Source organism: Hemicordylus capensis, chromosome 1 (assembly GCF_027244095.1).
Source record: "Hemicordylus capensis ecotype Gifberg chromosome 1, rHemCap1.1.pri, whole genome shotgun sequence".
Lineage (NCBI taxonomy): Eukaryota > Metazoa > Chordata > Lepidosauria > Squamata > Cordylidae > Hemicordylus > Hemicordylus capensis.
In genome coordinates this window covers 308,549,677-308,562,250 of record NC_069657.1, presented here as the reverse complement: position 1 = coordinate 308,562,250, position 12,574 = coordinate 308,549,677, and the positions used below count along the sequence as shown (strand labels likewise).

The window sequence follows — 12,574 nt, the reverse complement described above, 5'->3', positions numbered from 1 at the left end:
CTGTACCAAGTGTATAGACAGGCATCCCCATTCATTTCAGCAAAGGGGGAAATTCTGTGCATGGACCTTTCCCATATAGTGAACTGAATGGGGAATGCTACTTCTGCAGGAACTCGGTGTACAAACTGCAGCAACCACAAAGCTCCTGGAGTGAGGCACTATTGCATATAGCTGGTATTGATACATCTTGACCACATTCGCACATAACACAAAACTGGAGGTCCCTTCACCTCCAGTTTCAGAAACTGCACATCTGAATGCAGGCAACCACAGTTTCAGCTAAAAAAGTGTACCTGTGCCCCCTACACACACCTGTATTTTGAACCTTCAGTTTGTAGTGAGTTCCACTGCCTTTAACTCCAGTTCTGTGGTGCCAGAGTTACATCGGAATGCTGGCAAATTTCCCCCTTCTGCAACCAGAGTTAAGGAAGGAAGCTTCTCCTTACTCCAGTTGCTATTGGCTGCCAGCGCTGTCCTTCATTAAAGAAGGAAGCCCCGGCCACCAGTTACCCTTCCCCTCTGCAGTCAGCAAGACTGCAGAGAAGGAGCTCTCTGTTTTGTCTGAATGCAGATGCGAGAGCAGGGGGAGGGGCTTGGAACCGTGGGTCCATTGAAACAGTGGTTCTATGTTACATCTGATGGCAGCCCTTCTTTAGTCAGCAGACAGACGCATGCATTATTTCTTTGTTCAGATTGTGTTCCAGTGTGCACATTATAATATAAGCTTATTCTGCCTGGTTGTTGATTTACACAGCTGCCACATCTAAAGACTGATCTGTATTTAATTATTGAAATTCCCGTTAGTTTTCCCGTTAGTATATCAGCGTATACTTGCTGAAAATGTAATACTTGTTTTTAGATTGCTTGCCAGCAAGTATAAAAGAGCTAATCAAATTACCTGCTTGGTAATTTTTTTGGAGGGAGGGGGTTGTCATCTAGTGGTGGTTTTGTTCCTGAATTTGATGCATCTTTTATATCTAATAATTGGTATACTCTGAAGGCAGTATGCCTCATTGATCAATCAAGCACTGGTCTCTACATTTTGACAGCACTTATATTAGAGAAATAATTTATTTTTGTAGCTTTCAACCAGTGGCTTAGCGAGGACACCGGCAGCTCTTGTTCAGGCTGCCGGTGGAGTTCCCTGCCACCCCAGCCACGCCCCCACATCTGGAGTCAGACGCAGGGGTGTGCCTGGGGTACCAGGCATGGCCCCTGGAACATAGCAGCCCAGGTTCTTCTAACCCATTCGCACAATGGACGCTGCACCCCTGCTTTCAACCTTAGGTTGATTCCAAGCAATTATTTCCATTTTCTCCAGAATTTTTCATATTTCAACATGTTCATTTTATGCCCTCATGGCATATGTTTGCTCTGCATTGCAGATTTGTATATTGTGTATTGTATTTCATATGCATATGTGTTATTAAAATCTCTGAATATTTAAGATCTCTGAACATTTCTCCTTCCATCTCAGATATGTGGACACCAGTGGCCATGTAGGTATAAAGTAAAGTAAATCAGAAGTAGAAAAGGCTCTGAGACAAGGCCTAGGAGCTCTCCTCAAGGTTTCTAGCTCATGAGAGATGTTAGGTCAGACACATAATCTAAGTAAATATCTGGTGACACTTATGGTTGAGTATAATGGACTTTATTTTAAAAAAAATGTTGGGCCATAAAAAAGGACTGCTGGCCAAATATGTGGAGGAATTTATCTACTCTACTTTGGCAACATGATGAAGCGGGCATGAAACTGGAATCTATTGGGGAAAGGTATTGTATTATAAACCCAATCTCATTAATACATATCCAAACCACAGTTTGTAGGGAAAGAGGCACATAAAGGGCTATAGAAAGCTACGTAGTGGAACAATGACATTAAACTGAAGACCCACAGCCAGAGACCTTGCTGAACATTTCAAAGAATACATGCATTTCAACATCTCTATCTGTAGCACTTGGTCTATCATGCATTTCAACAGCTCTAAATGTAGCACTATTTGTAGCACCTATGTTCCCTGCCCATTCAATCTACATATTTCTCCATATTTCTCTTCTTCTTTCACCCTATTCCTATGGTTCACTCCCAACTCCCTTTCATTGGCTTCTCTGATTTCCTTGAGCTGTTGTTTTCACAAGCCCCAGCTTCCTTCTTTCCTAGGTTTCTCTGTCTGTCCTCTCCTCCTCTAGGCCATTCTGCCTGCCCTGTCTCACCCTAATCTCAGCATTTTAACCAACTAATAGCCAGAGAATATAGGATTAAAGCATTTTACCCATATATCACATTTGTTATTTACCTGTGTGAACCGCCCTGAGCCATTTTTGGAAGGGTGGTATAGAAATCAAATCAATCAAATATCTATCTATCTATCTATCCTTTTTTTAGATTGCTTCCTCTGTCTTTTGTTGCTCCTAGTCTGGGAGCAAATGTAACTCCTCAGTTAACCCCTGCTAACTTAGCAGACATCTTTTAAAGTGGTGATTCTCTTACATATAGCTGAGGGAGAGCAACTGGCCCTATCCAACCACAGCACAGCATCCCTCCAGAGGCCTTATGTTTCTTTCTAGCTTGTAAGCTCTTTGGGGACAGGGGCCCAGCATATTTATGCATTATTTATTTTTCTATGTAAAGTGCTTTGAGAACTTTGGTTGAAGAGTGGTATATAAATATTAATATTAGTAGTAAACTCAGTGGATCGGAATGGCAGCAAGAGGTCTTTGCCTGTCTTTACTCAATGTAACATTCATGCAATTCAGCCAATGAATGGCAAAGGCTTCATTGTCATTTTTACCATCACAAAATCCTGGAGTGCACTGTAGTATAGGTGTACAGTATATGTATGATGCAAGCTTGTTTGCTTATATATTGATGTGATAAATTATATAGTCCCAGAGGCTGTTCTCACAAGCAGCCAAGACTGGACTAGGGCAAATAAGCCTGGGCTTGGCTGACCATGAGGACCGCCAGGAGCCAACCAGCTCCCTGCAGCACCTTGGCAGCAAATCCAGTTAAGCCAGGCTCTTAAACCAAGTTAAGGGAGCGAGCACTCCCTGGACCCTGTTTACCTGACCGTGTCATTGCCAGCTGCTTTCAGCTGGTGCTGAAACACTGATATAGTGCCCATTCATCGCTGGGGAGATCCCCATAAGGCACCATGTACTTGCCGGTGTATTGTGGGATTTCCAGGGGCTGGGACAATGCGCCCCATGCCCTGCACCTCTGTGCTTCCTGTGGCAGCTGCAGATCCTGCCCCCACCCCTGGATTGTCTGCAGGAAAGGTAAGCTTCTGCTGCCTTCCCTTCCACCTGCCCTTATCTTCTCCCATGTAATCTTGAGAAAAGGCTCCTTGTTTTGACAAGTTGCCTTTATCTAGGGTACAAAGAGGATTCCTTCTAACTCATAGGTTATGGGCCATATCATGGTACTCCGTGCCATGGGAAGAAATTATCTTTGTTCCCCAGAACAACAAAGAGCCCTTGGATCTTCAATGTTGGGTCCCCAGAGGTTATTGGACTTCAACTCCCATAATCCCTAGCCCCAGTGGCCTTTAGTTGGGGATTATGGGAGTTGACGTCCAGTAACATCTGGGGACCCAACATTGAGAATTCCTGCTTTAGAGAATGAAATACATTGTATCAGTGGGTTCTATATATTTTTCTGCAGCTTTTTGGAATTTGCCCCCTCTTTCACTCCAGCCAGCAGTTTGCGTGATGCTAAATGATGCCTTCTATTAAATTTGTCATAAACCAATAAAATCACCCTATAGCTGGCATTATCAAGTCCTGCCATGAATGGGATGCTGATGCCAATGGCTCTAGTTTGTTTCCAATTTGGTGGAAATAGGAAGAGGATAGCCATGGTGATGGAAGGGAGCTGCTGTAGTCGGAACTAAAATGTCTAAAAGAAGTACCATTGGGAATCATGAGTCAACATTTGCACAAAATTGTGAACAAGAGAAATGTTACAGAAATGTTAAGCAATAATGAAAGGTCAGTAGAGTGTGACAGATGTCTCCCTATCTACAATTGAATTATAATGAAAGAATAAACGTATTTCAACAGCTGTCTTCACTGTGCAAAAAGAGAGTAAATGCCTTTGCAAATAAACAGAACTAAATAAAAGGGCAAAATAATTGTGATCAACCAATATGTTGCAAGCAAACACTACAGAGATAAGATAAGATAAGATAAGATAAGATAAGATAAGATAAGATATTATTATTATTATTATTATTATTATTAATTCAATTTCTATACCGCCCTTCCAAAAATGGCTCAGGGCGGTTTACAAAGAGAAATAAAACAAATAAGATGGCTCCCTGTCCCCAGAGGGCTCACATTCTAAAAAGAAACATAGGACACATACCAGCAACAGTCACTGGAAGTACTGTGCTGGGGGTGGATAGGGCCAGTTACTCTCCCCCTGCTAAATAAAGAGAATCACCATGGTAAAAGGTGCCTCTTTGCCCAGTTAGCAGGGGTAAGATAAGATGATAAGATAAGATAAGATAAGATAAGATAAGATAAGATAAGATGAGGGGTAAGATAAGATGAGGTGAGATGAGATAAGATAAGATAAGAAAACATTCTTGGAAGGGGAAGCGGAAGAATAATACATGCTTCAGGGATTATGTGGAATGTCATATGATGAAAATGCATGTGTTCACAAAATTCTATAGGGGCTCAAACTCACTCAAGTTCAAGCTCACTCTGCATACATGTGGCGTGTGTTTATTGAATGTTGTAGCAAATTCTGGAACTTCCCTCCTACCTGAATTGAGCTGTTTGAATTGCTGGCCACCTGCCTTGGCTTGTGGTCAAGATAGATCACTGGAAGGCTGCTGATGTAGCAGAGTGTCCCATTGCATAGCCTTTTGATCCTTTCCAACTCTTTGAATTGTTGGAACACCAGCTGGCCCATAGAATCGTTTCAAGCCATGTGACTAGTACCACTGCTTTGTGCTGTGGCAAGAGGAAAGTTTCACCCTGAAAAAATGATTTAGCAAGATGTGCCAGAGCAGATGCAAATGGAAATGGATCACCATTTCTCTACTAACAAATTCCTGTTCACTTAACACCAAGCATGTCCAGGTTCATCTGTCAAATGTTGGAAGGTTTGGAGCCATGGGAAACAGTGATGAGTCAAACATAATTGAATGCAGAGGGAATTAAAGGGAATTCATATAGGAGAATGAGCAATATTCATGCCTTTAGACTTTGTAAAAGATCCATTGTTACTGAGCAGCACTGTTGTACAACACCATTTGCACTTGCACAACAGCACTCTTGCTGAGTTACATGACAGTGAAGCCATTATATGCAATGGTTGTATTGTTGCGCAACTCAGTTTGCACTATTTTTGTACTTGCACAACTGTGCAAATGTTATTCCACCATGTGCATAATGTGCATAATGTTGTGCAGTATGTCAGCCATTGCACCCTGTGTCAAAGTAATAACCCAAAATACTGAAATAACTCTTGATCCTGGACTTCTATTTAAACTGATTAGTTTTACTGCCTTGAATGAAAAGGTTTGATCTGAACATTTCAAATACTGAGCCATACTTTAGATGCTACGAGAGAGTCCCCCTATGGGGTCCAGGGCAATTGCCCCTCCCCCTTGCCTTCCATGAAAAGGCCCTGTAAGAAGAAGAAGAAGTAGTAGTAGTTGTTGTTGATGATGATGATGATGATAATTTATATAACAGTATGCATGTACATTTACAACTGATGAGATGACAGGTCTCTACAGGAACTCATTATCTAGAAATAGACACAAAGGAGAGAATAGAGGAAATGGAATCAGGGAAGAATATGCCATTATTGGAAGGCCATAAGGAACAGGTCACCTTGCAGCAGGGACATGTCTAACAAGCAGAAGGTTGCCGGTTCTCATCTCCGCTGGTACTATATTGGGCAGCAGCGATATAGGAAGATGCTGAAAGGCATCATCTCATGCTGTGAGGGAGAAGGCAATGGTAACCCCCTCCTGCATTCTACCAAAGAAAACCACAGGGCTCTGGGTGCCAGGCATCAAAATCGACTTGATGGCACACTTTACTTTACTTTAAGGAACAAGTAGAGCTTCCAGATAATTACATGGTCTTCAATTATCCTTAAAAATGGAGGAAATAAAGACATCAAATATTGGGTTTATTAATTCATATTGTAGTAATGGCTTACAGGAGAAATAAAATGCACCCCATGAAGTAGGTGGACATTGTTTTCATCATAATGAGAAAGTGGGGTCTAGTTACAGACTAAGTGCACTGAAGGAAAAAATAGGGGGCTATATGCAAAGCAAGGAGGAATGGAGACCAGGAGGAAGTTGGGGCAAAGCCAGCTAGAATGACAGTCACATACTCAGCTGCAGCCTATCTTTATTGGTACATTACCCCACTGTTTGGTGGGCATTTCACTGATGAAACTATAAATGTCCAAGACCCAGCAACGTTCCAGCATATTGATGTACAGAGAGCCACATCCCAACAATCAATTGGACCACATTAGCTTTTTCTCTCAATAGACAAATAGCACATGGACTGTGCTCAGTTGAGGTCCCATGCTTTCCTACTGTGACAGTATCTAGATTCATCCAGCAAAACCGCTAAAAAGTAAGTCCTGTCAAAAGTATTCCCACTTTCTAATTGGCATTTGTTGGAAGTGTTGTCTGGTTCGGTTTCCTAGATATGCTGTTTCAGCAAACTGTGTGATTGATCTTTATTCATTTTGCCTTGTCACAGATCAGTGACAAACAGCTGCTGGTCAATAGAAATGAAGCTGACAGGTATGACAGGACTGCACTGAAATTATCTGTTTCCTTGCAGGGCAATTGGTTATTAGAAGTGCAGTGTTTATTTTTTAAAACGCCATCTCTCAAGATACACTGAGATTTACAGGGCCAGAAGAGTTGTGTGACCTGGATTATTCAAGTGCTTTGCTCTGCTGTGTCCAAAATATAAGTCTTAATACATATTGTAATAACCAGTCCCACCTCTTGTCCTTTAAGAATGACATTCAGGAGTGTAAATTAAGAAGGCTTGCAATAGTGTAGCATAGAAAGGAAGCTACTTATTGTGGCTGTTATTACAAGCAGCCCAGACCGGCCTAAGGCAGCCAAATCCAGGCTTGGCTGCCTGTGAGAACTGCCGGGAGGCACACTGCTCCCAATGGCACCACAGTGACAAATCCACCTAGGCAGAGGCGTAACTAGGGAAAACGGCGCCCGGGACAAGCACTGAAATGGCGCCCCCCCCACCGTGCCCCCCGCCGCCGCCCCCTCAACGTACTACATTATACTTAGGTTTTTCCTCACAAGCGCCCGCTGCCGCCGCCAAGCCAGGCCAATGACTGGCTGCCAGGCGCCAGCAAAGCAATGGGGGGGGCGCAGGAGGAGTGGAAGGGACCGCTCATGGGGAAGGGGGCACCGACGCGCTCCCTTGACTGCTGCAGCGCTGCTGCACTGAGCAGGAAACATCTGTATTAACAAAAAATTAAAAAAAAATTAAAAAAAATTTGGTCATGGCAGCGCCCCCCACGTGACCAGAAAAGATGGCGCCCGGGGCACGTGCCCCCCCTGCCCCCCCTATAGTTACGCCTCTGCACCTAGGGAGCCTGCCTCTTGAATGAGGTTAAGGCAACAAGTGCTCCCTTAACCCTGTTTACTTGACCATGTGCCAGCGCTGACTGCTTTCAGCTGGTGCTGCAACACTGATGAGTGCCCGCCCATCGCTGGGGGGGGGGTCCCCACAATGCACCATGCATTCACGTGGTGCATTGTGGGATCTCCAGAGGCCAGGAAATGTCATCCAGCCTGCCTCCGGAGCTCAGCCCAGCAAGCACGCAGTGCTGCTCCTCTAGGAACACGGTTTGCACTCCCAACAGAAGAACTCATTCATCAGGGGGAGAAGGTGAGTTTACCAAGCGAATGACCTCATTCTCTGGTATTTACTGGAAGTGCTACTGCTTTCCCTTTTCTTTGTTCAAATTGAATTCATTCAGTTCCAGATTGTCAGGATAAAGCATCTTTACGTCTCTTACTTTCTTTCATCTTTCTAACACTACTGACATAATAATTAATGTTGGTTGCTTTGACTGAAACTACATTCTTCATTTCACAGAGAAAAAACCTAGATGTAAATCATTTATATTACACTGAAACTTGTCATGCTCTACTAAATATTTAGCTTTTAATTTTCCTATCTTATTTTCCAGTAAACTCGATTCTCTTGAAAAATATTTGATTCCTTTCCTTTCTTCCTCCCATTGGTTAATTTGAATCTTTTCCAAATGCAATTGCCATCTACAGCCAATTCATCAGTATCCAAGTTCCATGCATTAAGTTGGCCTCTTAGAAAAATGTTTTCTGCCCCAGAAAGTTTTCCAATTATCTCAAAATTTACCTGTTGCTTTTCACAGGAGTTATTTAAACAAATCTTTTATTCTGTTTACCTTTTATCCCTTTTCAGAGTACATGTGCAAGTTTTTTTTTTTAAAAAAACCCTACAAAATATGATTCCAAAGCATCTTGCAAAGTTCATTTAAAAATCAACATTATAATCTTTTAGAGCATCATTGAATAGAATTTAAAATATAATTACTTCACTGACTGCTCCTTCATTATCTCCATGAAAATGGTGTGTGTGTGTGTGTGTTTTAAGCCATTGAAATTCAACTCTTACACTTTTCTGTTTACTTAAAAAAAATCACCTTGAATTCCTGTATCATGTGAAGTTGTGTTGGGCATTCTGTCTAGATCAAGTAAATACACTGTGCAAAGCTCTGTTCTCTTTTAATACAGGTAATTTTGCCACCTACTTTTCAACACACAAGGATTGATCCAATCCTACTCTTTTTTTTCCTTTTTTTCTTCAAACATTTTTGTCTCATTTTTCATGAATAGTATTGGTTTTAAAGATAACACTGGCTTCTTTGTCTTTTAGGAGTATAACCAAACTGTAAGGTGTGAATGTAACAAACAGGTTTGGAACATGTTTATCATACAGGCACCCTGATTAGAGGGACAGGATTGGTGATAAACCCAGGGTGAGAACCTAGGTTGTTTATTGAGTAAATTGTGCAATAATCCTTATACTGCATATGCAGATCATTCTATGGTAGTGCTCCTGGATGTAGCTGTGGGAACTTAATATCAGAACTATATTTGTGAATACATCCGCATGCATCCATCCATCTCATCAGCATGCTCCCTCAAAAGAAATTATAATCATAACATTACATTTTCAACATTTGGGTCATCTCATATGGAGAGACAGTAAATATTAGAAATGATTACTGATCATAAACAGAGATTCAGCTAGGTAATTTTGGACCCTGGACTTAATAAGCTTATGGGCCTCTGCCTAAAAAATAAGCATCCTCTCTGGGGCAGAGTGCATTTTAGGGGAGGAGGGAAGACTACACAACCCTCAAAGGATCCATAAACCTTCTTGATCATTCACCACAAATCTGAGTGCATTTGCCACCAAAAACAAAAGAAGCCCCAATGGATTCACATAGCTTTTTGGCCATTTGGCTTTTTGGCCATTCACAAACTTACTTAGACACAACACTTGTCCCTTGTTTCACAGTTCAAACACAAAACCAACTTGGACATATAGTGCATTCATAAGGTGGGCAGGGAATTAAAACCACATACTTCTTGCTTCATAGTTTTCATGCAGACCTTTTGGATTACAAACCAACTTGAGCATAGTACATGTATTGGGGGAGGGGAGTTTTTCGTTTATTCAGATGTAACAGTTGATTCCACTTTCACTAGATGTGTAGTACTCTATGGATATAGATCACTCTTTCTGGCAGTTTTACTGCAGTAGGGAAAATTCATTAAAATCACAGGATTGACCAATTTTCTTGAAATGAAAATGCACAGAATTCTGCCATCTTGGAATACATGTGTGCCAAATTTCAGAACTCTAAGCCCAGCCTTTCTGGAAATGTAAAGGGTTGGGCAAAAGAGGGAGGCATGTTGCACTTTTTTAGCCTACTTTTCACTGGGTTTATGAGATCAGTCGGCATTCCGTGTGCCTGTGTGTGGGGCCCCCATCAACTGCAATGCCTGGACCAATATGAACCAAATTGGGTACAGCTGTAGGGACACCTCAACAGCGTAGTTTGTGATGACATCATCTACCCTGACTCAAGTTGGTGGACATGTACATTTTTGGGACGCAAGTGGGCTAACTTGTGAACCGCTTAACTGATTTGAACCAAATTTGCTACAGCTGTAGTGACACATAGGGTTGCCCCAATGGCATAATTTGCGATGGTGTCATTCACCCCAATTCAAGATGGCGGGTGTGTACACTTTTGAGGCACAAGAGGGCTAACTTGTGCACCACCTAACCAATCTGAACAAAATTTGCTGCAGCTGTAGTGACACATAAGGTTGCCCCAATGGCACAATTTGTAATGATGTCATTCACTCCAATTCAAGAAGGTGGATGCATGGATGTTTGAGGAGCAAGTGGGCTAACTTGTGGACAGTCTAACCAATTTGAACCAAATTTGGTACATTTGTAGTGAGAGACACACAGGGACACCTCAATGGTGTAGTTTGTGATGTTGTCATCCACCCTGATCCAAGATGGTGGATGCGTGAACATTTGAGGCACAAGAGATGTAACTTGTGGAGCTCTATTCGAATGAAATTTAGTCCAGTTGTAGAGGCAGTGAAAGGAAAGTAGGCAGATTAGTTCTTACTAGAACAACTTGTTTATGAAAGCAAATGGCAGATTCCTTCACATGAGGATGGAATGATGGTCCAAGAAGGGGCTTATTTTTGTAATTTTCTGCCATGGGTTGATATGTCAGTGATATTAACACCTGAACTCTCTTCCAAAAGACCTTTTATTGAACAAGAATACAGTTGGTATACATAAAAAACTAAATTTTTTTGGCGTATCCAGCATCAGTTAAACAAACTAACACAGGCCTCTTCTGTTCCCCAGCTGTTAAATTATTTAGGGCAGATAACACTCTGTCACATAACTGGTGGAGAGATAATGAGGGAAGACGAAGGGTGTGTATGCCAAAATGATACTAATGATGTATACACCAAAATGTTTTTTTTAATGTATACCAACTTTATTTTTGCAAAATAAAGGGTCTTTTTGAAGGGAGTTTCTGCCATGAAACAAGCTACTTATAGTACTTTGTTTTTTTGAAGTTTTTTTTTCTAAAATTCAAAAAATCATTAAAAATGAATAGATTGACTGATCCTCTTCAAAACAAATACAAAGAGTCCTGATAACCTGTCCTACATCAAAGCCCAATTTCAGAACTCTAGATCAAGCCATTCCAGAAATGCCATTCCAGAAATATAAAAGGGGATGAAAAGGGATGTGGTTTATTCTTTTTTATGAAGGCAATGGACACATTCCTCCACATGGGGGTGGAATGATGGTTTGGGGTGGGCGTTCAGTTCCAGAAGTATTTGTAAATTTCTTCCATGAAACAAGCCACATAGGACTTCTCTGAAGAGTTTGGGTTTGTTTGTTTTACAAAATTTAAAAACAATCATTAAAAACCAACAGATCAGCTGTTCTTTTTAAAAAATCAATACACAGAGTCCTGATAATTGTCCTACATCTGTGACAAATTTCAGAACTCATAAATATAAAAGGGACCCTCTTTTCCCTCAGGGAAAACCATGGGGCCCTCTAGGAGAGTGGGCACACAGACCCGGGCCCCCAGGTCCATGCGTAACAGTGCCCCTCATTATAAAGGGAAAAGGCCATTTCTTTCTACTTCCTTCTGTAAGTCAGAACTGAGTATCATCAGCTTCAATAAATGTTTTAAACATTCCACCCTTTGCTGAGAATGCTTTGCTCAAATAAGCATCATCTAGCCCTTCCTAGCCTCTTTTAGTTAGTAAGCCCATGTTGGGACTGCCCCCTTTCATCTTTGTAAGATTGTACCAGCCTCTCTCCATTAATCTGTAAATTGTCATCAACAGTGCAGGTGAATCCAATTAATAATTACTGGCTGACCTCCAGACTAGCATTTTGCTTCCACAATAATGCTGAGTCGTCATGCAAGTGGGGAAAGGACAAATTTTCAACAGTCTCCCATTCCCTCTTAAGCCCATCAAGAAAATATGTTCCTGAAGATGAGGTGACCTTCAGAGTTATATTTTCTTGATGCATAGTGGACTTCAGAGGGAAGGGGATATCATAAAAAAACACCCCTTTCTCTACTCGTACTATGACACAGTGTTAGTGTGGAGGTCCGCATGGTTGTAACAGGGCAGTATTATCTGGATGTCAGCCATTATGGTTGTTTTTATACTGTTTTCCAACAACAACAAAACATTCTCACAGTGGTTTACATAGGGAAAAGGGGTTGTTTTTTAAAAAAGTTTAAGGTTCCCTGCCCCCAAAGAGCAATCTAAAAAGAAGCATAAGGAAGACAACAGCAACAACCACTGGAGGTATGCTGTGCTGGGATCACACAGTTGCTCGCCACCTGCTAGGGACAGTTGTCCTTCTGCTAAATATAAAAGAGAGACCCCTGTAAAAGGTTAGTTAGCAGAGGTTTGCAGAGCAAATAATT

At 41.6% G+C, this 12,574-nt stretch overlaps 1 protein-coding gene across 7 annotated transcripts in view; it reads left to right on the top strand.

Moving 5' to 3' along the window:
- Window positions 1-12,574, top strand: part of IMPG1 (interphotoreceptor matrix proteoglycan 1) — a 180,081-nt gene that overhangs the window by 29,010 nt on the left and 138,497 nt on the right. The gene's annotated exons all lie outside the window — the stretch shown is intronic.